Here is a 26,131-nt window from a genome sequence, read left to right as displayed (position 1 = left end):
GGTGTATTCTTCCAATTGTTTCTGTTTCAAGTACCAACACTGTTTTGAATTGCTTTTTTACGATAATTACTAAAACCATAAGTTTTTTACAGTGACATCAAAATAGCTTCGTTTCTGTATACTTGAAGAGTGCCATTACTTAATACTCAAAAAATAATAAAAGGAACAAGGTTTTCCCAAAATTCAATATCATTTCAAAGGAATTTAAAAAGAACAGTATTGCACATACAGGTAATAGGGCGAGTTCCCTTAATCTGATACCGCATTCGCGCCAAATTTTTTTACATGCAAAAAAACCAAGAGCTTTAGGTAGGCGCCAAAAAGCCGCCGTTCTCAGAACGAGAATGAATGAAAAAAGCCATAAACTAAAGTTGCGCCTCACCGACAAACGGCTTCACGTGCCGATGCACCAAAGTCCAAAACCCTCCGATGCTTAACAATTTAACGATAAACGAAAAATTGCCCCGTTTTTTTGTATGCCTTGTGCCTTATCTTTACGTTTGAGTGAATCAGTGTGGCGATTAGGAACTCTTTAATTACGGAGATGTCATGTCGCTTTGATGTCTGATAGCTTCGCTGGAAATAAAGAATTTGCTAAGAATTGTATGGACGGAGATTAGCCAGCGAACAGATCCTTTTGACTATTTAAAAGGGAACTTATATTGAGAATGTTTTGTTGTTGATCTAAACTTCCCTTTGTTACTGTAATAGCCTAGCGTCTTATTCCAAAAATTGTTTTAAAATAAAAGAAAATGAAATTATTTGATTATACTGTCTGTAGTAAGTCAGATGGATTTGTTCTCATCTCCATCGTAGCATCGTCCGGGCTATCCTTTGGGAAGTTGAGATCATTTCGCCATTTCCGTTGTGGTCTACCGCGACGGCGTCTCACGGTGCCTTGGGAACCCTTCTGTGGTTGCTTATAAACTAGAAAGGGTGTATCATAACTACTGTTTCCATTGCTATCTAGTGTGCCACCGAGGTTTGACTGAGCGCGTATCGTTTGTGCTTCCTTTTGCTTGAGAATAATGTAGTCGTCATCTAATTTCTGTAAAATTATATTAATTTTAATGTTAGTATAAAGTACTTCTAAAAACAGTAATAGAGCAACAAAAGCTAAATAAGTTTTCAACTGCAGTCAAGGGGTTACATATTTACCAGGGACACCGTTACCTGTTAAGAAGTAGTGTACAGTAATGTCTACTTTGCATTTTATCTACAAAATATGAACATGAAGGAAAATTAAAAACCTAAGCCCGCTTACAACGAGGCCCTCGCCGAAAATTCTAATCTAATCTCCCTACAAACTTGGTCCATACGCTCTCATATTAAATTGGCTTTGTTCACATCGTTTGTACAAGTTCTGAGCACGTCCGCGTCGGTTTCATTTAAATTCATTCATTACATTGATTAATAACACTCGAGTGTTAAACAAATTTCGACAGATTCTTTGATCGAAAATTGATGGCGAAATAATTGCACGGTGCATGATTGAAGTAAGAATTTTTGCGACCTATGCACCGCGTATCATTTGTATAAGTCAATCTGCGGTATCTGTAAAGGCACGGATAATTACCGTAATAATGATATTCCGGTTATAATTTCGGGAAAACGAGACAGTTCCGTGAGAGCCTCGACTGATGCCTCTGATGGCTTCATTATGGATATTGTTCTTTTGACGTACGCACATCATGTTCCGATCAAAACGTGTTTTGAAAAGTTTGCTTTTAAGATTCTTTTTCGTCTTACAGCGTACATGTATTTTGGTAATGCACATATTATATTTCAACAGGAAAGAACAACTAGGAGATGTACCTCCAATGGAAATAAAGATCAAATAAATAGATTTCAAACCAGAATCGATCAGCTACTGTGCCAGTCCCAAGCCAAAATGTATTCCAATGATATTCATGTAAAGCCGTTTTTATTATGTTCACTGAAACTGTTATTGAATTGCGTTCACTTTGCGTCAATTTATTCAGAATATCGTCCAATTCCGAACACTTTGCTCTACCCGTATTTGTTTACTGTAATTTTGTTCTACAGTTCTGATCCATTCATTTCCAAAATAAATTTTGGACGCGAAAAAAATAACGTTATTTTAAAACGATATTCGTCTGGTATAAAATCGTGTGCCTTTTTTGTGCCCAGCGTTGGAACAATAAGATGATTAGCGACCCTAAGGCTGGGCTCGCTCCCTTTTTAAACGATAGAATTACTTCGCAGAACTTTGTTACTGTGTTTTGATAGCCGACCTCGTTATACGCTCAGAAATCTTTCGTCTCGGTAACCGTGGATTTTACTAAGTTTCTTATTGGACATAATAATGGAAATTTAAACGTTGTTATATAATTTTTGAAATATTTTTCAGGTCTTATTACCTTTTCTAAGTTTGTGGTATAACTTACTGTTTAGGGGTTACGTATGAACGCATTTCAAATAAAAAGGTTACGCAAAATCATTCTGTCCTTCGCCTTCCGTATCCAGATTTACTTTTATTAAATGTAGCTAAAGTAATCTGATGTCATATAACTTCTAAATTACAAATAATATTGCATCAGACTAAAGTAACACACATGCAAAATATTACAATATCATAAACTAACATTTATTCGCATGATACAAACGGGATGTCATATTATCGCATCACATTTCGGAATAGAGACGTGGTATACCGTGGTAGCCGTCAGCCGAGTGTCACACATACACACAGACACACGTACAAAGCTATGCATTAATAACGTAACAAATTGACAACAACACATTTCATTGCCAATGTAGAGGTCGGTCGTTCACAGTCTACGCTCTCGTTTAGATAGTGTCAAGGTGAAGTTGCTTGCATTAATTAACTATAGTTTGTGCGATCTAGCATGGTGCGTTATTTGTATTAACCTTTGAGTTTCCACCTGTAGAAATTTCTGAAAGAATGAGTATGAAAAATTTATCCTGCTATCTACGGTTGAACGAAATCATTGGGATAGGGAGCACGCTCTAGGCACTTAAAAACCCACCCTGTCATAATGCACAGACTATAGAAGGTACATTGAAGAGGCCCGTGCACAGATTAGTAAGATCTCCGGACTACGCCGGTCTGGAGGTTAATTTGACAATTTAACAAATACGCAGAATTGGTTTGGGATCAATTAGAACGTTCCTGGATGATTGAGGTCGATTGTTAAGACATTGTGAAGGGTTAATGGTACATGTCTCGAGACGCCGAATGTAGCTAATTATGATAACAAATAAATATACGATGAGAGAATGTTTGCGAGTAATGTGTATTCAGGGAGTCGGAATATTAGAAACTGGTTTTCATGCAATATGGATTTGTTTACGAATTAATTGATCGAAGGTATTTAAAAAATATATATTGTTTTTTACTTGGCTAGGGTTAACGGAAAATATTAATCCGTAATCGGTTAAATTGTATAAACTTACTGACTGACATTTACGTTATCCCGTACGGAAATCGACACCGAGTCCTTTATTGAACGCGTCACATAATTACACTGTTCGGAGTCGTTAAACTTTACGGACACACTGAGCAGTGTGTAACGGTACAGTTTTATAAAACAAAAACATGCCTCTAAATAGTGACGCTTACAATTCAGACATACGATATTATTATGACATACATATGTTAAGGGAAAATAACTAAATTGAAATATTCAATGGATAATGTGTATCAAGAATTCTGACACTTATTGATAAATTGCTTGACTAGTTGGTACGGTACATTGAAAGTACTGTTTTGCGTTAAAACATTTAGTTTAGGAACCAAACAAAGTTGTGGTCGACCGATCCTAAAATGAAATCAACGCGTCAGAATGTAGAGTACTGTAGTGTACACATGATCACAAACATTGTCACTCGATATTTAGTGGACAACCAGTCTTATAAACAAGACCAGTCGCATATCAATACTCCGGAAGACATCCAAAGAGTTATGCGTATACAGTTACATTTCAATCTCAGTATCTGACTACACTTATCTTTGATTGCATTCTAATTTGAAATACAAAACAATTATGTAATGAACAAGTTATGATAATGTTAAAGGTATTAAGGTCACAGTGATATGCCTGGCAAAGCGGAGAAAGGCGTCGAATGACATGGTTCTAATTGTGAAATGTTCTGAACGTACCGAACGTACTCGATGCAGGCGGATTTAGACTGACACCGCTTTGACACTGGAAATGGTGCTTACTTAGTTCCTTGTTGTGGACTGACTCATTTGGTGCTATGTGTACTTGTGCTACTCAGAATTGTACGTGGTAATTGAGTAATAGTGATCTTCATTTGAATGAATATCTTCTCACTTTACTTCTCACGCTTTAGTCTTTACCCAAATATAGAGACATTTTCAACACATCTATCCACAAAAAAACCTATTAATTATCTCTTACTTTCGTTAAAAATGTCGCACAACTCGGGTCCCACAACTCATCGCTTACCCTATAACTGAAACTTACACAAGACGGATGGCCTACATCGTAAATCAACACAAGAAAATCCTCGTAGCTCTCTCCTTAAAATTGATTCAAACGTATTTGTACGGCGACAATGATTTACGTTGGTTCCGTACACCACGATCGGATGACATAACTTTCTACACCATATATGTCACGCTGGAGACATTGTAGCGGTGTCTATTACGGAATTCGGTGTGAGCAGAGGGTGTCGGCTGTCCAGAAATATCTGGCTATTTAGCGTCCGCCGCTCTCACACCGACGTGTAATCCCAAGTTCGCTGACCTGTAATCAACTAAAAATAATTTGTTTAATGTAAACCATTAGTGTTAGCACGCACAAACTTTGGTAAGCTGTTGTGTCTGCTCACGGTGTAATCGTAGGATTATTATTTTGTGTGCAAAAAAACCATGTTTAACCGTAAACGGAAATTAATTATCTTTTCTGTATTTAATTTACTATTATTTATCAAATTTTATAACAAACAGGTAAAATTCAGCTTCGTTGCTTCTGTAAAGAAATGCAAACGATCTCCTTTAGCGATTTGCTGTTGGGTATTTAGTACAATTACGGAAAGTGAAACTTTCAACCTAGAATTTCGTAAACAATAATAAAAATTGTTACCTATATTGTAGTAAGTACGCAGTTAACTGTAAGTGAAACCGTTCCCATTTACAATAATGACTTTCAAATTTGTTTGTTTACGTTTTGCGGCTTCTTTCTTCGTCGCTGTTTACAGAAACAAAAGATTTGATTGAATCTCCTTTAGACTTGTTTACCATTGTTTTTATTTACGTTTTTATCAAGAAATAATCTTGACCAACTTGCCAACAATTTAACCGACACAGTTCTTTACTGGGTTACGGTTTCAACTGTTAAGCGAGACTGCAATTTGTACGAATTAAAAATGTGTTTTAAAGCGATAAGACATTTATTACTAGAAGTGTAGATATTAGGTATGTAGGATGACTAAAGTTTCAGTGTTATTCCTATGTGTAGATAGTGTTGTCTATGCTACCGTTCGGTGTGAGTGAGGAACACGTTAGTCGTTTAGGCGCGCCGGTTCCTATGTACTTTTTGTCCCGGGGACAATTCTAAATCGGGCCGGGTCGTTGCCGGTCTAATTCCGTACTAGCCACGCCGCCTATACTATATAGTACTGTGGACTTCCTATTGCGTAATACCAACGAATACAATTGATAGCGTTTAGCGAATATCGGACACAGTGCACGCTCCGATACCACGACACGACATGCACTGTGTAGGTTTCATTACTGAATTTATGTGTTGTTGGAAAGTGTTACAGCATTAGTCATCTTGATAGACAGAAGTGGATGTTAATATTAGAGGATGTGGGTGTGTATCTGACGCGTGATAGCTCTTTTTGTAACACAGATTTCGAGATTAGATTCGGCGTGTAATTGTGACGATAACTCCGGCAGTGCGCTTCCCGCTGGATCTGTCTGCGTGAATACAAATTAAATTTAATGTAGGATGTAAAGGGGTCTGTCCGATGATTATGCGCTTTGAATGTTGTTTATAGTGGTGTTGTGATGTGACCACGTGCACGTATACACACTATACACAGTGTGTTGTTCAACCTTAGAATTTTTAAAGCTTTATTATGAAACAATGGTGTAAGGTGTTAATTTATGTATAGCAAACGATCTAACGACGAAAAAGAACCCAAACAAAGACGTCCCCATCAGCTAAATCGACGCCATTTACTAACAAACGTGAATCTATCTTCGGACTAAAGTGCAACAGCATGTTATAATGGTACTAAAGTTTCCATTAATTTAATTCCTTTGTGCCCACAATAGATATCTCTAGCCACTCGAACCGTATCAAGACTAGAATAGTTGACAAGGAATGCCGGAGCGGCCATGTTGGCTTGCGCACGCGCCGGTGAGCGCCAACTAATTAATACATGCCCTTCCAACTCTTCATTAGCGAGCAGACGCGTTTTTATTGCGATCGGTGCGCGAGCGCAGGTTTTTCGCGTAGACGCGTGCACAGCGGGAAACGAACGCTGCAATTGCATTTCTACGGAGCTAGTGGGCTTGTTTACACAACACACATAAATGAAATAAACATACGCAATATATGTAAAATCCTGCACTCAAAGAAGTATTGTAATTAAACATAATTATCCGAAAAGTACATATTAGTATTTCTCGTAAATACATTTCGTAAAGTTTTTGAATATATTTTTTATTGCCTACCCACTAATTCGCTCTTGTAAGGCGTCGACTCCATTTAAAAACACAATAAATCCTCGCACACATTTATATAAGAATTATATCAATAAATCATAAAAAATAAGCTATTAATTCGCGAATACAAGACTTAGTCTGTAATTAAAAGTGTATAATCAATTTTAATTACGATCGTGTGTCTATGGGTATTATAGCGATGCCTTTAATTTCTCATACATAACTTTACGATCCACATATACCACGAGCGCTTTAAAGTTTTTTCGCTAGTTTGAGCTTCGTACCGATATTAAGATGGTGTTTTACGATTCCCTCCAGTGATATGTTTAAATGTCGGTTTTTATGCGGTTATGATATTACGTTTTTTTTTATTGCTTCCGGTTTTCGAGTCGGTTTATCTTTATGTTCTATTTTATTATTGTCTTGTCGAGACTTACTGCTTTTTGTGGCTGTTGGCAGTTTTTTGGGAAAACCTCAAATATAAAATTATCAGGTACGATCGACGAGTGGAGTTTGTGATGCGAACTTTATGATTAAGGTGCTTAAATGGGAGCTGTGAATTGAGGTTTTTATAATCCTTTATTTGAACGATAGCTTGTGGTTAATCATTGTGACTAGGTCATTTATCTTTTGATGTTACTCGATTAACACTATGGGCCACCGTGACTGCTACGTTGCCAGTACAATAATTACTGTCCGTAAAATACTTGAAATTTGTCCATTAAAAAGCTAGCTTGGCTATTCTAGTCGTAAATATTTATATATCTACGATAAACACTGTAATTTTTTAAATGTCAACTGATCGGAAGCAGGCCGCTTGCCGCATGCCACACGCCAACTAAATGCAAATGATATTAGTTCTAGAAAGATTTTGATTGATACGGGTTTGCTTGCAAAAACTTTGCCACGTGCAAAGTTTTGGCTATCAAAGCGGTGGCATTGACCCCGCCGATTGATTCGATAGATATCGGACGGACAATAAGGCAGAAATAAGAGCTTAACTTTGTCCAGGGCTGCCACACTCCCGCGAAAGATTAAATAAGTTGTAAGTGTGTAATATAAAGTTTGAAGGGCGTTCCGGAGAGGCGTGTTTTGATCGGATTCCTCGTTTACTTATATGTTTAGTGTCCTCAGGATATGGCTTCTTAGTATTATTGGGAGAATTCGTTTGTGAGTCACTAACTTACAAACGTTGTCTGATGAACACAGGTTTATAGCCCCAAGTTGTTTTGCTTATCTACATATTTATAGCGCTATACAATCTTCGTTTAATCTTATGACAGTTGATGAAATGATTTCATCAAAATCAATCTTTTGGTTTACGATTTTTTATATTTTTTATCACCACGATATATCAATCTATCGCACCTTTTCATTGAACATGCAAAATCTCTAAAGCATTACCACAATACACCTAAATTATACACAACACACAAGACCCGAACAATTAGAGGAGGCGTTACTCTCAAAATTAATTAATTTCACCATCAGCTTCAATCCTTTGTACACGCGTCACCGTATTTGACACTGTCACCTATAACTAAAGGTATGGTATCAATCATGTTTGGCAACCCTAGCGATGCAAAAAGCCGACAGATCGCTGGATGTCGCTGTGTTTGGCTCCTACATCCGTGATCCGTCTGTCCGAACCTCCATTAAGGAGGAGAATGTATTGTAAGATAATAATGACAGACCTCTTTAGATGTGAGAGTCAATATTGTTTGACGACGCCGCTCATGTCTTGCCTTTAAATAATGTCCCGCCATCTTGTAATTTGTTTTAGTTGAGATTGTATATGTTGTGGACTTTCAGTTTGAGTAAATGTTATTGGTTTTTTATTAGCGTTTTTAGTTATAATTTATATTTACATAAACTCACTTGTTGAAAAAACTGCTGGAAATGTTGTTAGTTGTGGATACTTGCTTATCGTAGTCACTTGTAGAAGTATTAAATATTTGTAAATATGTATGCTATGTCATTTTAACAAGTGTTGAGAAATGGCCCAAATTCATCTTTAATCATCAACCACATAAACATAAACTGTGGTTTTATCAAACTACGTGTTCAACCTGGTTTGGTTACACATAAATGTATATTTTTATTAATTTATGTTCCCATATTAGTGTCAAGGTTTGAAGCTATAACTTTAACGTTCATAAGGCGGTTTCAAAATTGTACCAATAGTTATGTTGAGATGCAGGTTCTCCTTATTTTTCTTCATTAGCATCGCTGCGTTTCCTAAATTCACATCGTGAATATAGGTCGTTGACATGCATACGTGTTTCTCAGTACGTCAGCAATAATGATTATCAAAATAATGCACGTTTCCCGTGCATGCCGGCGGCACTAAAGAGGTCGTAACATCCAGACCAACCATACATAGTTCCAGCATAAACTTAGTCATAACTTCCGATATCAAACACTTATTACGTTAGGGAAGTTGGTTTCCGTCCTCCGCACACAACATAGTAGCTAGCAATCGTAACGAGTCCTAACGTCCTTCAGATAAAGGTCAAAATTGAATACAAAAGCCCTCATGAACATCCTGACACAAACTTAATTATACAACTCACAAAACCGAAATCTAAACCGTTCTGTCTGTGTTAGACGACGTATTAGCATATCGGACGGCGGCAAACACAAATTTGCGTGGCAGTACATTTGGCTTACCATAATGAGTGGTTTATGGCGTGCGCGATGTACGTGGGTAGACTGACACACGCGGTCAAGGTCAAACCGACGTCCGTCGTCCTGCGAAGGTCACCAGACCGAGAGCCTGTTTGTCCATGAATTTCTGCGAAATAATACTCGAGACCCGCGTTTCCTTAGAGATGTTATCCTTCGTGATGTGATGTGTGTGAAATGGCACTCTTGAGATTTATGGAGATAATCAACGTCCAGATCGAGATGCTGTGACACAATGATGCAGCTTGTTAAGATGCAATCAGCTAAAGTTCGTGAAGGCATTAACACGACGGTCTTCGTTTAAGGGAAACCTGTATGACGCATCTGCATAATTTCGTTCAAGGACGTACCTATTTTAATAAATACTATTTAGAAATCTTTCACTACCGAGAGTAGTTATTATCGTTGGATTATCGTTTATTTCTTTCAATTATCCACACTCTGAGAGAGTGTGTATGAAGTGGTATTAAGAGGATACGTTTGAACATTAAAATTGGCCATGAAAAATTAACCTTTTCAGCGCTTGGGTAAGTATCATTTACCGTGCCCCACTATTCATTCCTAAAATTTATAGGAAGGAAAGCGAAAAAAGAATACCCAAAATGCAGTCGCAGAAACGCAGCACAAGCGGTCAAAACGTATAAACATATAACGGGTCAATTGAACAAAAAAATGAAGGTAATGATGGTCAAAAACTGTGAGATAAAACAGCTTTTTGATTTCCATACCGCCGCGAAATCATGAATGAACCGCACACAATTCGCAACTAAGTTACAGTTCATAATAGCTGTAATTCATGCCTTTTGTTATCAGAACACCATATTATTACAGAGCAAAGCTATATTTTAATATAGCGTTATAATGTGCGAGCAATTTTGTCGCTACAATGTGGACGGAGATAAGATCTTTGGAAAATGATGATAGTATTATGTGTTTACTGCACGACCTACACACCATGGAACCTCGGAGATGGTATCACACGCAGGAGTCATATTTATGTCATCCGTGGAATTATGTATGCAAACATGGGAGTCGTAAAAAATGAGGCCCTTTGAAAAAAATATGGTTCACTGGCAAAGAGGTACTCATATTGCTGCCTTCTTATGCTTGTAAAGATTTTAAGACATATTCCGTCCCATACCTTATTGTCACATCTTCAGACACTCGTTTTCATAGTAAAAGGAATGTGAGACTTTATATAGGTGTATTAACAGGTAAATTAAAGTTCAATTTCAATTCCTGGTATCACAATAAAAAGATTCAAAACGCGAAAGTATCGAGCTTTATCAGCTTGAGGAAGATAATGGTTTCGAAATCACAATTAAAAACACCAGAAAAAAAAATACTCAATGAATATAAGTATTCTGGGTTAATAACTAGAGTGTTTTAGTGTAACTTGTTTCACAGCCTTTTAAAAGAAAAAGCTACTAATTTGCAAAATCGTTTCGTGAGAACTTTTTACCTTTCCAAAACACGAACTAGGCATTTATGTTTCTTTACCATTAAAGTTTGAGTGTGCTGTTTGATAGCTATACGGAACCGTTTTAAGGCAACGCAAACGTCTGACTCTTGTCTGTTGAGCCAAAATAATGCGGCTTCTAGGTCAAGCCATTAATCATGTGTTCTGATGTGGTTTTAGCTGCTTACGGCCAGTAATAGCGAGGAGTTCACTGGAACTCAGGTTTGAGGCAGGATGACGACAAATTTCTTAAGATTTTTTAAGACAGGTGCTCTTTAAATACTTCTTACATCTCGATTCTCATCCATTCATCTCATATAAACAACACATAGGTATAATATAATAGCTTAATCAATTACTTGTTCATTGACTATTTTTTTACTGTTCATTAATTATAATCACTTCTAACTACGAATAGACGATCTCTTAATACCCGTCATTTCATACTAATAGGGCAATTTAACAATAATACTTAATTATTACACTAGTAGAAGCTTTTATTAATAACTAATTGAATCTATAAAAGATTCAATTAATGAAAGCTTAATTCAACGTTCATTCGCTCTTGGGCGAGAAACGAAGCGGTCTTTAATTATCCTCATAAATTGTTTCTAGTATTCTATTATACTCGGGTAGAGATTAGCACGATCCTAAAATACAAAAACAAAACTGATTAACACCCGCTGTAAGAGCTCGGCTATTCCAAGCACATCTCTTTAATATGAATATTCGGTTATTTTAATAATTTCAAAAAAAAATTGATGATCGCAATATGGTATCACAAAACAAACCACTTTAATTCTGACTGAAGGAATCCATCAATCTATTTACATCGCGGCCTTGGTAATGAAAAATGTTCGCTTCACTTGGATCGATTGGGTATTATAAATACGGTTATTATGGCACTGTATCGATCCCTGGGGTTCAAGGTAGACCATGCTCGCTTTAGCTGGCTTCAACTTTTATTATTTTTAACATAACCATTGGCTTTTCGCATTTATATGAAATACAAGCACAGCTCTTGAGATCTAAAATACTTCAGTGCAAGTTTTTTGGCTGACGATGTCTTGAGTAGTAGGATTATTGAATATGACATAATCAGCGGTTTTCTGCCGTTTTTTTATGCATTTAGCTTACAATAAACTTCATAACAAGTTGATCGTCATTAACAATTCTCAAGAAATCTTATAGGATCGCTAATTTATATTTCATATGCCTACGTATGTATGTATTAATACTTTATGTACACTCGACCTTGTTCGGATAGTAAAAATATTTGACACGTCGTCGTCAAGGTTGGTGGAAGTTCAGCGACATTAAGATGATATGACGAAGGATGACTTCCGCCTTCCGTTGGGAATTTTACCGAGGGCTTTGTAGCGAATACCTATGCTTAGAGGTGCTGTTTGATGTTGACGTTTCAAATGTAATTTAGCTTAAGACCTCTTTGGTGAAATTAATAACTAGTGACATGAATTATGTACATCCGTTTTCTTTATTGTAGAAATTGCTTTACTCTCACCATTCAGTATTTCCATTTTGGATATTCTTCTTCTCAACTTTGTATCCGCCTTTCTTTTTATATAGCTTGAAACAGTTATTTCTATTTGGGCGTCTACATGTCTGCTGTATTCCTATGTATCATGCTCCTTTATAAATAAAACTATTATGTAATTACCCTGTAGAGTTACGTCAGATATCCATCTGATGTAATCGTTTAGTAGCAGTCTAGTCATCTGCATATTTTCTGTATTAAAGGCGTCATCGTGAATCTTAATTTGTGGAGCGATATCGTGGCTTGGGAGAGGCCTACGGCTACTAGTGGCCGCGATAGGTTGATTGATCGATTGATAAGGCATATACTACACATAAAGGAAATCACTCTTTCATTACCAAATATGTATGAAAGTGATAGAATCAGTTCTGTCTTTAGATATATGATGATGAATATGATTTCTAATATCCCAAGTTTATTTAATTTTTTGGCAACACTCTGCCGCAGCGTCCATTATATCCTGAGCAGTAAGCGTCTTCTATTACGTAATTCCATAACCCCACGCCTGGTTTTACGAGAAAAAAGAAACACGGAATACGAGCGTGTCTTCCAAAAGTGTAGCTTTATAGCTTCGGGTGTGTTGCCGACTGGCCGGCAGCCGGTTCAAGGTCGGCCATCACTAACGCACAGCTGATGTAACTATGAAACCTCTCTGATATCATTAGTAGGAAAATTTCGTCGTTTTTGCTTGCTAATTTTCCAGCTCACCGATTAAAGTTTATGGGGACTTCTAAAGTGTGAAAACTCTTACTGAAAAAATTATGTGCTTATCAAATAGTTACTACCGATGATGATTAGCAACGATATCGAGTACAACGATCATTTTAATGTAACTCTCGGTTAAGAACAGGAACAGACATGTCTATTTTCTGTAACCAACCAATAACTTCGGTACTTTTTTCAGTCACCATGACTAATTCGCAGAACAAACCGCGGAAACAGCAAGCCTACATAATTCACATCATGGTAGATTACTGCCTATCGTAAAAATGAATGCCAAAACATCTGAACAGTGCAATCGTGCCGCCAGCAACAAATGTGCTCTTAAAATCTTGTTACGATTGCTTTATGCATTCGGAATTTGTTCTAGTATTTCGTGTATTTCCGACGAGTCATTTTAGTGATTTTGTGAATATAACACTCCTAGTATATTAATATTAAGTCGCCATACATCGCATGTTTTTGCTAACGTGCTACATTTTTTACGCTAACATGATTAAAAGGACACGCAATGTAATGTACGTACTTGTATAGTGTCGCTGTGAGATCACTGGGTGTGGCTTTAATCACCTCATCTAATAATATTGCATTCCATTGACCAGTACCGGACACTTCTCTAGTATTTAACGTGTTGAATTTTAAATAATGTCGTCATGTCTGTCTGTGCACGTGATGTGTAGGTTCAAGGGCGGATCGCCGGTCGTTACACTTCGGTTTTTGCGCGCTCTGCGCAACTACCTCCCCAGACACATAGATTGATGACTAAAACATGTAAACATGACATAGCGTAGATGTGACAACCGGGGAATGATATTTGGCACGCCGCGGGCTTTCGTGAATTGTTAATTATGTATTTATATGTACTATACCAGTTTCCACATAATTTCAGCATTTAGGAACTTCTTCTTTTCGCATGTTTGATGTTCAACCTATTGGGAGAGTCACCATCTGTAGGCCTCTGACGGAGTTTTAAACACACCTTTGAAAATTCACCTTAGCAAATGATAATCACCTATCAAAACGTACATAAGTTTAAAGGAAGAAAATCTAGTGCTAGTCAAACATTCAAATCACTTGGACATCAGCTACAAAATACTTAGGAATTAGTTATCAACTTTGAACCTGAACGAGATCTTTTCCATCAGCATTACTTGAAAACAAAAGACAGCAATCGAAAGTTTTATTATGTTAACTTGGTAACTCAATCCGCCTTTTGCTTCGACGGAAAGAATGATTAAGCGATTGTGAATTAACGAAGACCCACTACGAAGTCAATGTTAATTCTTTATTAGAGGTTGTTTCATTTAAAGGCTATTGATTCATCTTATTATCTCAATTTTGTTCTTGTTAATAATAACATATGTCAGTTCTAACGTCTTACCCAACCGTATATTTTTAAATAACGGTATATAATAAGATAATATGTAATAGTCAAGAGATCGTGTCAACTTGCGCTTGTGATGTCTCGTTCTGTAAATTAATGCAATTTGTGAGTTTGTTTGTTCACACTTGGTTTGCCTGTTCGGGGCCCTTGTGGGCCAAGCTCCCAAGACAATGTTTATTTACTTCTCAAACACGGACGCTGGCGGCTTCCGAATCAAATCGTATTGTAACCTGTTCCCATCGACATCCCAAAAAGATAAATTGATGGACGTGGTCTAATTTAAAAAGTACAGTAGCCGACCCTTATTATGTCTCACAACTTTTTTTGAGGTTCTCATGTTCTTTTATAGTGGAAGAGTCTATGTTTTCATTCATGTTGAGGTGTTAGATGTGTCTGATGGCTTATTATTTTGGTGCCTTAGAAACTTAATCAGCAAAACCAGTCGCATATTTTAGACTAACAAAAACATCCACCTTTGGATAAGGAAAAGGATCACTTGATACTAAACTCAGACTCATTGCTTAATTTACATTCAATGACTCGGCGTTTTGGGTGGAAAACATAAAATTCTAACACGTACGAAGGTATTGAACGCTTCTGCATATTTGGTGACGAAGTGGTCCAAAATGTTGTGTCTGTGGGCGTGTGAATCACTCTGCTAGTACATCTCAAGGTCACCCCGAGACCTACGCGACAATCAACGTTTTATGGTGGCCTGTACTTTACTTGTATACCTACGTATAGTTTTTAGCTGCCCAATGAGGCCATGCTGGGTGTTTGTTTGTTTAATATGTTGCAAGAATTTGGTCTTTTGATTCGCAAGGTCAATACGAATTTTGGGGAAAAGAACCGACAAGAATATTAAATGGTTTCGTACGAAAAATTTTGATAGGCGATTCGGTATCGGTTTATTTTAGTTATGTTCTTTATTTGTAACTGTTTTTTAAAAGATCCCTGGTTTTGCGCATGAACAATATCTTGTTGAATTTGAGTGCGACGCGACTCAGTCATTAATATCAGTTGACAAAACGTTTACACACAACGATCACATCATCCACATGAATGCAAAGCAACTGTTCGTTTGCAAATGAATCATAACAGTGCCGCCGCTTGTGCCTACATCCTTTCTGCGAACGTTGAGAATCTGACATCCGCACCGCTTTGTATCGGCTTGACTCAGGGTTCAGAGGTCGCTACTCGCATAGCCAAGTAGTGTATCTACCACCGCCGCCTGCCGAGCCCGGCTGCGGAAGCGAGGGTCACAAGTTCAAATCGGTTTACAAAAACTATGCCGACGACCGAAGACGCCCGAAATTGAATTACAACGCGTCACGAATTATTATGCTCTTAATTGCTTGATGTATGAACAGTTTGATGTATTTCCAAATCGGTACTTAATTATTTGTAATTACATATCGTAGTACGTTGACCAGAGGATTACAGGCGGTACACGGGACTGAGTTTCGTTACAAGATCCATTGGATTGTATCGCTGATAAACTGAGAATACACATTGTTCAACAACGGTTTTAAAAACTCTGTTCCGGTTTCGTTTGGGACTAAAAAACAACACAATCAGCTGTTATTAAATGCTTGGGTTGCAATGAGCAGGAAGAAAATGTATTTTTGCTTTTCGTCCTTTCATGATAAATTAATTAAACCGTTCGTTAAACGCCCGTGACCTCTCGCTTCCGCTCCGGTTTACACGTATTCGTTCACGACCAATATAAAAGATCTCTTTACGGTTAAAACTAAATATAATCAATACGCAAGTGAATGTAAACGTTTGTTTTTATAACGGTTAAGCTGATTGAATTGAAATATTTTGCCGTGTCTAGTCAGAGTTTTGCATTCGAATTATTGACAGGGCTACGGGAGTTGATTTTGCTTTGATAAAAAACCTAGGATATTAACACGAATTTTAAATGCGTGTATACAAACCCTCTGCACTAGGAACACGATGTATGCCATAATAATATAAAGAGGAAAATAATGTCTTTTTTTATCTTTTAAGTTTGACTCATTGTAACCATATTGAAAGGTGCTTTTTATAATATGGTGTTAATATTTACAACGCCGACGAAATCGTGGGCAACAGCAAGTATGAAAGAAAATTGTTACTTATCATTCCATCGACACATACTAAGTATACCTACACGTTCTAAAAGTGATCTAAATACACAGTGACAGAGTTAGGAAATGAGTACTTTTCATACCTCTTTAAGATAGACAGGGTGAGCCGGTAGAATAATTATACCGTTCACCTAGTTACAACCGGTTTCAGCTTGATGTGTTGTTGCTAAGGACCCTAGTCTAGTTCGAGTTTCTACTGTAATTAGAACCAAGAATCCCGGGGCTGCGGTAATCCTTTGGATTGAAATCCGACGCGGTATCATGCCATCGATGTTGTATAAGAACGCGGTTTGGTCATGCGAAGCCTTAATTGGCAAATAATTAAATTAATTGGCTTAGAAGTGAAGGAACTTCACTTTCTGCTGACTTGAGAGGTGTGTTGCGTGAAACTGACTTTACTGACTACAAATTCTGTCACCTGATCTTCCATACCCTTTGTATTGCACTCTCTTATATATAATGTTACTGAACAGTATTCTTCAAACTTATCATATTATTATACTCTGAGAGCTTCTTCGTTATACCTACATTAGAATTTGTTGTTTTGCCCAATCTAGTCAGTCTTTCTGAGAACTCACGCCCTACCCGATTTTCATTAGCATATCTTGCAGGCCAAAATTCATATCTCACTGATATTTGGCTAACGTTTTCCTCTATAAGTATATACTGGTATCGACACAGACGACCTAATCTTCATGTTAATAATATCCACTTATCCTGCATGATTAGTTTTCCATGAAGCAATATTATTATGCGGCACTTTGGCACCAAGTTAGTCATCGCCATTCATACGGCGCGGGCGCATATGTGACTCAATATTCAACACTTGTTCTAAATATTAATTGATACCTATAATTGAGTTATTTTTAGCAGTGATAAGATATGGTGACGCGTTCCTTTTAGTCTTAATTAATAAAACGACTCTTGAAACATGTTGTCTTATGAGATGCACAATGGGAAATTTAATGTTTCATATAACTGGATATTTTATGTAGTGTGCAGTCATGTCTGACTAACAAACACTTCGTTGCATAGATAATTGGTGATAATTTATTTATATAAGTCATGCTAATTGTTTCGCTGTGGCCGCTGATTGTTTTCTGAGATAAGTCGCTCTGTGTGGTCCACTTCCGAATACTTTGCTGACGTGTTACTAGAATTAGATGATGGAGTTGATACTTATTTAAATCAAAATGGAATACGAACAACAGCTTTCCTTGTGGCTTATTTGAATAGAAAATATTTTTCAACTCGCAAGGATGTTCCATAGTTGTTCCATGGATATTCTTGTATCTGAGGATATAATGGTGGTGATAATTTATTATTTATGTCGTGAGATAGTCCGATGCGTACATCCAAGATACATCCACGACAAGGTCTTAAATTTTAATGACAAAGTGTCTCAGCGTCTTCGTTCTTTGATCAGAATATATGTTTCAATGTGATGCACGACAATTTGTATGACAAATTAGAATTTATTGACGGAACGTATTTATATTAACATCTGAATGTATCATAGATGTTTTTTGTTGTTATCACATCACATATATTTTAATTTATCGAGTTTGGACATGATAATAAATTGGATATGTGTATACGTTACCGATTAGTGATGTACCAGAGCATTGATCGCTCATTTTTTTTTTCGATTTTTTTGGCACTTGTCCAGTTTATCGACATCGCCGTCTATAAAAGGATCGTGTGATGTCTGGCAATCATTTTTATATTATGTACCTCTTAATTGCTCGTACATAATATGGGTTTTATATCTATACGGCGTGAGAACCGGCGGTGATGGCATTTCTGTATATTGTTTTACGACTATGTTTTATGAGCGTTGCAACGATTTAGCCTCGAGTTTCATTAATACGAACGTTTCTATGATTATAGTTATCGGGAGTGTGGTTATGTCTCTAATTGTTACCTGCGACTTGTTTGGACCAAGACTCTCCTTTGTTATTGTATTTCTGCGATTGTTCTCACTGTCTTTTAATGGAGAATTTATGTTTACGATACGTTTTATTTTTAACCGTAAATGGTTTTGTTTACGCTGCATTTTTCTACTTTCTAATTGAACGTTGTAATTATTTTATACATTTTTGAATAATTTCGTTTTTGTATCCGTAGTGGGTACTAAAATACTAACACTCAATTACCCGTAAATGGTTTGACTTATGGCGTTAAAAATCATGTTTGTTTTAATTTCAGATGGGGGTGATGGCTAACCTTTGATAACAACCATGGTGAGTGTCATTTAATAATAATAACTTTACAGAGTTATCACGAAAATATTCAGCGCTTATTATTTATCATAAAAATTGTGTTTCAACCGTTTTGAAGAAGATTTTCAATGCATTCACCCTTTCCCGAATATTAACATTAATATCTCAAATGCCAAGGACATAGTATTACGCTTCTTTTTCCTGTTGGAAGTAATATTTCTTTTCCGAGAAACTGATTGAAGTTTTTGCGTTTGTGCAAATTGAAGTTTATTCTCGACCAGAGCGCCACAAGAAATTCGACGACAAATTTATATTGACAATTAAATAACGGTTGATGATTCATTCACTGTTTTGTGTATGTAGCTTTGCGGTTTTGATCGCCCATAGGAGTCTACAACCTTTTTAAAGTATGGCTGATGCAGATGAAAGTTCTAACACCGACACTGCTCTAAGCTTTTTGGACTGACCTGGGTTCATTTGCTAGATTCCCGTCCAGTACAAATCTTTGTGCGAACAACATGATTTTTTTTTCTGTGTAGGCGTAAATAAGCTATTATGCACATATTTGAAATATTATATGTAAGTATGTCTATTAGTTGTCTAGAACTCATAAAAAAGCTTTGCTTGATTTGAGAATAGATTCTTTAAAAGTTTTGCTATGTACGGCGCTGCCAGTGGTTCCTTTGATCCTTTGAGGTTCAGCCTATTTTATACGCATAACGATAAATAACGATGTTTTATCGCACAGAAGAACGGCATAGATGCATATTCTGTCGAAGTCGACATTGCCAAACCAACTTCTGCTAATTAATTCAAAAGTTTTCTTATCATTGATATGATCTGAATATTGTTATACCTAATGCACTGAGATATTAAATCGCACGCCATTTTTGCAGCGACTGGTCGCTCACGAGCAAAGTCCGAAGTCTCCTTGAATCAGGAATAGGTAGTTGCTTATATTACTTGCTCTTATAATCTTCGACTTCCGTCTGACATTCAGGAGTCGCTGAACTGGATTCATTTTTACTTTTCGCTTTGTAATACATTAGAATTCAATGTCAGGGCGTCCACAAAAGCAACATCTAATTTTCCACATTTCTCCACGGCGGTTTCTTGCAACTTGACACTGTTGGAATATAATGAAACATAAAATCCACCAAACAATTCTTGGAAATCACTCGCCTCTCTATTATTCAAGTAAAGCTGTTTTGCGGTCTTGTTGAAATGAAAGTTTTGATTAAACGGTGAAGGGGACTCATTTATTAACATAATTAAATGTTTTTGTATTGATAATTGCGGTAGAGTATTTCACCGTAATTTTGTTATGCGGGTCGAAATTTTGTTTTTTTTAATTAATTGGGGTTTTTGGACTTTTATTTGTCTTGTATTAGTACTAATTTAGTGTCCCCTAACATGTTGTGTCCAGACATTATGTTGTAGGTAGTATTAATTTTTGAATGCACTACAAAGTATGTTGGCCTCCATACTGTATAAGTTTGAAAACAAGTTCCTTAGTCCTCGCTGATCCAGTTTCGTGAATACTCTTTTATTTATCGTTCCGTTTTGTTCTGCTACATCATGACGAGTTCTCGAAAATATTTGGATTACCTCAGTCCATTGTTATTTGAACAGGTGGGAGTCTAAAGGGTTTACGTTTACCATTTTTATTGCTCGTCTTTTCCTCAATTGAGTGAATCAAATAAATGTAAAGACAGTGTGTGGGTCGATTTAGAACTGGTGGCCGTCGTTTAGAGGGCGAAATACTAGGTTTATAGTTGTTCCAATTATCTGTTACATGATTTAAAATAGTCGCATAAGTCATCCCGATATTAACGGGTTGTTAAATGTGTATCTGACTGATCATTGACTAGAACGTATAGTTTGTAGGGGTTAGTAAAATTAGTCTTGTCTCGGGGTTATTCAGAAATTGCATTTGATCTTGGTTTTCCTAGGAATTATGATATTTAGTAGGGATGGGCCGAATGTGGTTTAAACCGAATACGAACTTCGGCCGAACATTCGGTAAAAATGAAAAATTCGGCCGAACTTCGGCCGAACTTCGGTTCAATTTCGCCGAGCTTTTTCATGTTGTGCCTTGTTTACGCACTTGCTGCAAATATTGCTAGATGTACCTCGCCCGTACTCCGCACTTCCCCGCGGGGCCGTTAGCAAGCTAGTCATTTGTAAAGACGTCACCATCTTGTCACGTGCCATTATTTACATTTCACAAATTAAATTAATTGTTTTTACATGATTTTTCTTGGTTTGATTGACTAAACTTTGTTGATTAAAATTTTGTTTTTGATTAAGAAATAAAGATTTCTAAGGCTGGTTTGATTAGTAAGAAAAGCGGTTTAATTTTGTGTTTTGTTTGATTAAGTAACCAAATATTTTTGAGAAAGGTAATTAAAAAATTAATTAAAGTTTTCTGTTTATCACGTATACTACACATACGTTTTTTTATTACTTTCTATTATGATAGTTCAAGTATATTTAGTGCAGAATATTCGGCATTTTAACCGAAATTCGGCCGAATGACGAAGTTCGGTTCAAGCTGCCGAAGTTCGGTTAAACCGAATGTAAAACGAATTTCGGCCCATCCCTAATATTTAGCCGTTATGTAGTCGAGATAGAGCTTTGATTTGAAAGAATATACAATATTGATAAGATAATATATATATTGATAAGTAATTTGTTTTTCATAGTTATTACAATTTTGTTACACCAAAAAGGCTTTATAATTCTTAATCCTGAAAAAAAATAATAGTAGAACACCTTACCGTGATGTCAAGTAACTCATAATAATATTGAATGAACAATATAAAAGGAAAAGAGCATAACACCATATCACACGTATCCAACACTATTTATAATTTACATTCGATATCGTGACGGTATCCTCAGAAATCCCTTCTCATGATTGGTTTATCACAAAGTCGGCACTCCAGTTGGCATCGATAACCCGGCGGCTTCTCCGAAGGGCGACCCTCGATAACTGCAGATAACAATGTAAATAGATACCAACATTTGGTGAATGAATCCCAATCCCCGCTAGGCGATGTCACTTCATAAATATGTATCGTACACTTTACATTTTTTTTTTCAGTATTTTTTCGTTATGTCCTATCTGATTTGTTTATGCGGTTTTGACTTTTATTTATACTGTTTTTATTTGCTGTTTGAATGTTTTAGTTTTTACTGTAACCACGAAAGTTGAGCGTGTGAATTTGGATTTAATCCCTTGTACGACTAAAATGGTTGTATTTTGTTTCTTTATCGAACTGAGTCCCAACTCAGCAGCTGTTTAGGTTCAGCATAAATAACAGCTTAAAAATAAATTTATTTGTTTTGCAGTAAGATATTAAAAATGATTTTACATAAATACTGCGAGCTCAATGTACCCGATCAAGGTCCTTAATCCGTACATTTGCAGTACTTAACGATTGGTTAACGTTAATTGACAAAAAGTTCTCGTTAAACGATCGCTTTAACTTCAATCATTTTCTTTATTTGTTACTCAGCATGCGTCTTAATGCAGCCAGTAGTAATATGGTACTTAATATTGCAATAAAATTAAACGTTGTAATAAATTGTAATCTCGTGCTGATTACCTCATTAACTCGCAGCTTTATTTAAATATGCTTAAAATAAGTTAGCATGTTATATTAAATTCAGTCAGCATGTGTTAATTCTTCAACTTACTTAAAGATTGTTTTTTTTTCAAGGAAAGCTTTACAGACTCTTTATAGATACTCGTTGGTACCTTAGTTTATAAACATTGAACCTTTGTTGTCACTTAACTCACGACCAACTACCATACCCATCCTATAATGTTTAGTTAACAGTAAGGAAGTACAAATAATTATGAACATATTCCGAGATAATGAACAAAAGTTTACGTGTTCACAGCGTGCAAACAATGCAACTTAGTTAATTTGGACTTTCAATACAGACTTACACAAAGGCTGGTAACTTTTGGGATGACGCCGTTTGCCAACTTACTTGTTCCGATTGTGTTTCATGTTAATTAAATTATTGATTTCATTCATCATATTTGTTGTATTACATATAAACACGACAATTTCCCTTATGGAGTTTCGTGCCAGTTCTTCTGTATAGGAATGACATTTCTGAACTGTCAATTCTATAACGTTTCAATTTACCTGAAAAAACAGCGTAATAGAAATAAAATCTTTTGAATTTAATTTTTATAGGTTCTTTTCTAAAAGAGTACAATCTGAACCCCTATTACTAAGGTTCCGCTATCTGTCCGTCTGTCTGTTCTTCTGTTACCAATGGGTCATCAATTCTTTTGATAGTGTTTTTGTTATTAATTTGTGCAAAAAGATAGGAAAACTTTAATTCCATGTTTTACATGCATTCTAGACATTCAACGCTTCCGTATTTTTACTATTTTTTACCAAATATTTATTTTATTAAGTCCTAAAATTCTAGAAATTTCCATTTATATGTTACGGACATCTATTGTTAGATAACATGCACTAAAACTAGTACTCCACTCCGAGGGATAGATTTGCGTTATGATTTACAATAGATCATCTAACGGTGGTTGTAGGTATAGGCCAGTAATCTCTGCCCGACCACCTAGAGATCTGTCGTAACGGTATATTATGGCTCGTATATAAATATCTCGGGACAATTATTCTCTTTAGTACAAACGGGATCTCGAGCGGTTCAAATGCCAGCTGTGTGTGCAGCATTCGAGACGATGCTACATTGTAAGCAAAGGTTACATTAATAAGTATCTGTATTGCAGCATTCACACCTGCGTCTTCCGTGTATGTAATATGTATGGGCTAATGATGAAGGAAATCATCGCTATCTGGTTATAACCGGTTGTCAGCCGGATAATATCAATTGTGTCTCCGTAATTACTGGCACTTTAGCGTGCTACATAAGAGCTCTAGTGTCTGATTTATTGTTTTCAAATTTATTTTTATATGCAATGTAAATATTATCGTAGACGTGACTTATTGGATAATAATAAACCATGAATCATTGGTTTCGAGTGTGAGCAATTGGTATTCCCTAAACAAAAATACATGAGAGCTTTTCCAGTACGAAATCAGAAGCATTCGAGCATTGCCTATCATAAAATATTAATGTTCCTCGATTTATCTCCATTTTTAAAGTAGCTGTACCTAACGGGACTATTTTGTTCAATTACCTGTATTTTGATCCTTAATCGGGCCCAAATCATGATCAGAGTCATCCGTGTTTTTTAACCACCGTCACGTCTGCTCATCCCAAATAAATTAAAAAGTCATCATAGTACTCCAGTTTTTGTTTGTTCCTCGTAATGATCGGGTGATAGATATTTTTTTCTATACGGAATACTACGGAACCAGTTGTCTTGTTCCAACAGATTGGTTTGTGATAATAATTAAGGATGATTAGGTAAGAATGGGCGGTCTTACGGCCAATGATAAATCCATTACGGCTGCTTAATTATAGTACAACATGTCGGATGTCAATACAGGTGATTTTACTTCAAAAAAAATGTACATTTTGTTTTTAAAAGGAAATTTAAAAACACAGTTATTGCCACGGCTGTGGTTTTTCGAAGTAGGGTACAGACCAGACTATTTCGCACGGTCTAAGCAGATATATTAGGATGATTTGCAGTTTTAGTCCGGGCAATGACCGAATGGAAATTAAAGTCATTGAGCAATGTTTGGTACAATGCTTGGTACTTAATATTAGAGAAACATGACACCCTCCCCCTTTTCACTGTTTTGTAACGTTCTCAAAAATCGGTCAAAACTTTAGTTTACAGAATTCTTTTGCGACAGCCTTCAACATTATTAGTTGAAATAAAGATAAAGACATTAATTCCGTATTTGGATATTCGAATGTTATTTACAATCGAACATACTTGAAACAATAAAACAGAAGTATAAAAAATAAATAAAATCCACCGTCTCTGACTCATACAATGAAACAGCCGAAAAACCAAATTGTTCATAGTGTGACGTCACACTGGAAATTGGTCAGCTTAATATGCCTAAATGGCTACCTGTGTTTACCAAAGTATTAGGTGTTTCAGTTAGTCATGAAAACTCATGTTTCTCATTACGATATTGATGTATATGAGGTCACATTTTGTCACAACATACATGTATAATTACTGGTGGTGGTAGATTTATAATTGTCTAGATTTTCCCCTGATCTAAAACACTAACTATTGTCCACATTTACTGTAAAATGTTGGATCATAAACAAGCATTTCACTGAGTACCAATGAGTCGAGATCTTAGTCACTGCTGCACTGCGCCATAAACACAGCCCAAAAAATAAAACCCCTAGTATATTACCGTCGACTCACTCCAAATCGATTAAACCATTTTTACGATGACCGTAGTTCAGTACAAGCCTACTTCAGATCCCTCTTCGTTATAATTATTTTTTTTACCACCATAAAACCGCACCATGCCATTTTGCCATTTTCACTGCAGAAGATTACGCTTGCGGCCTGACATTTACTTTTAGAATTTATTTTTTCCAATTATACTTAATACTTACGGGATGTTGTGACCTTAACCCGTAAATGCGATGCCGTGTATTATCTTGCAGTCGGTACGAAGATAATAACCCGACATCGTATTTTATTATGACATTTACAACGACGGACGAAAATACAAAGGCTTTTTTCGCCTTATTGATTTAAGGACATCAATTTGAGGGTAGTGATGTTACTGGTTAAATATGAATACGTTATAGTAGGTCAGTTTTCGTTTCTTGTTGAAAGCAACAACTTTACCGGCTACATGGCAGATGGTCCCTTAACATTAATGTATCCTTTCAGTATCGTTTGTATATGCGTGTGTGTGCGTGAGGACAGGTACCGGGCTGACATGGTGAATAAAACTTTGAAGGAACGAAAATGATCTCATTCTTTTAAATGTTTGCTATTGCTGCATTGCGTTATTGTCACTTCGTTTTGAAACTTCGATATCTTTTATTACATTAGTTATTAAAATTAAGTTCGATAAAATCTTGAACTTTGTACGTATTATTAGTTATGGTTTTATAAGCTTGTATTTGTTATTGATCTTGTATTGCTCAGATTTTCATTCGGGACCATAAAATATAACGAGCTGTTTTAAAATAATACATATTACAAAAGCCTCTTGTTGTATCTAAAACTTGTGATATATGGCGCTGGTGGCGTGTGCGTGTGCGCAAGGTCGGCGCGGCATCTGCTGTACCGGCCCGACCGGACGCCGGCTGCGATGGCCCACTACTGCCGCGTTCACATGACGCTCATG

The 26,131-nt window shown here is 36.4% G+C and overlaps 1 protein-coding gene across 2 annotated transcripts in view; it reads left to right on the top strand.

Annotated features, from left to right (window-relative positions):
• LOC113497812 (mitochondrial cardiolipin hydrolase-like) overlaps positions 1–26,131 on the top strand; it is a 113,207-nt gene that overhangs the window by 66,985 nt on the left and 20,091 nt on the right. Inside the window, exon 6 of one of the 2 annotated variants that reach the window (XM_026877564.1) lies at positions 18,829–18,863. The exons of the other annotated variant lie outside the window; for it this stretch is intronic. The gene's annotated coding sequence lies outside the window, so the exon portion shown is untranslated. The remainder of the gene's footprint in view (positions 1–18,828; positions 18,864–26,131) is intronic. 2 annotated transcript variants of the gene reach the window in all.

This window comes from Trichoplusia ni, chromosome 1 (genome assembly GCF_003590095.1).
Source record: "Trichoplusia ni isolate ovarian cell line Hi5 chromosome 1, tn1, whole genome shotgun sequence".
NCBI lineage: Eukaryota > Metazoa > Arthropoda > Insecta > Lepidoptera > Noctuidae > Trichoplusia > Trichoplusia ni.
The sequence above is the reverse complement of the archived record's forward strand: the minus strand, read 5'-3'. Positions and strand labels throughout refer to the sequence as shown.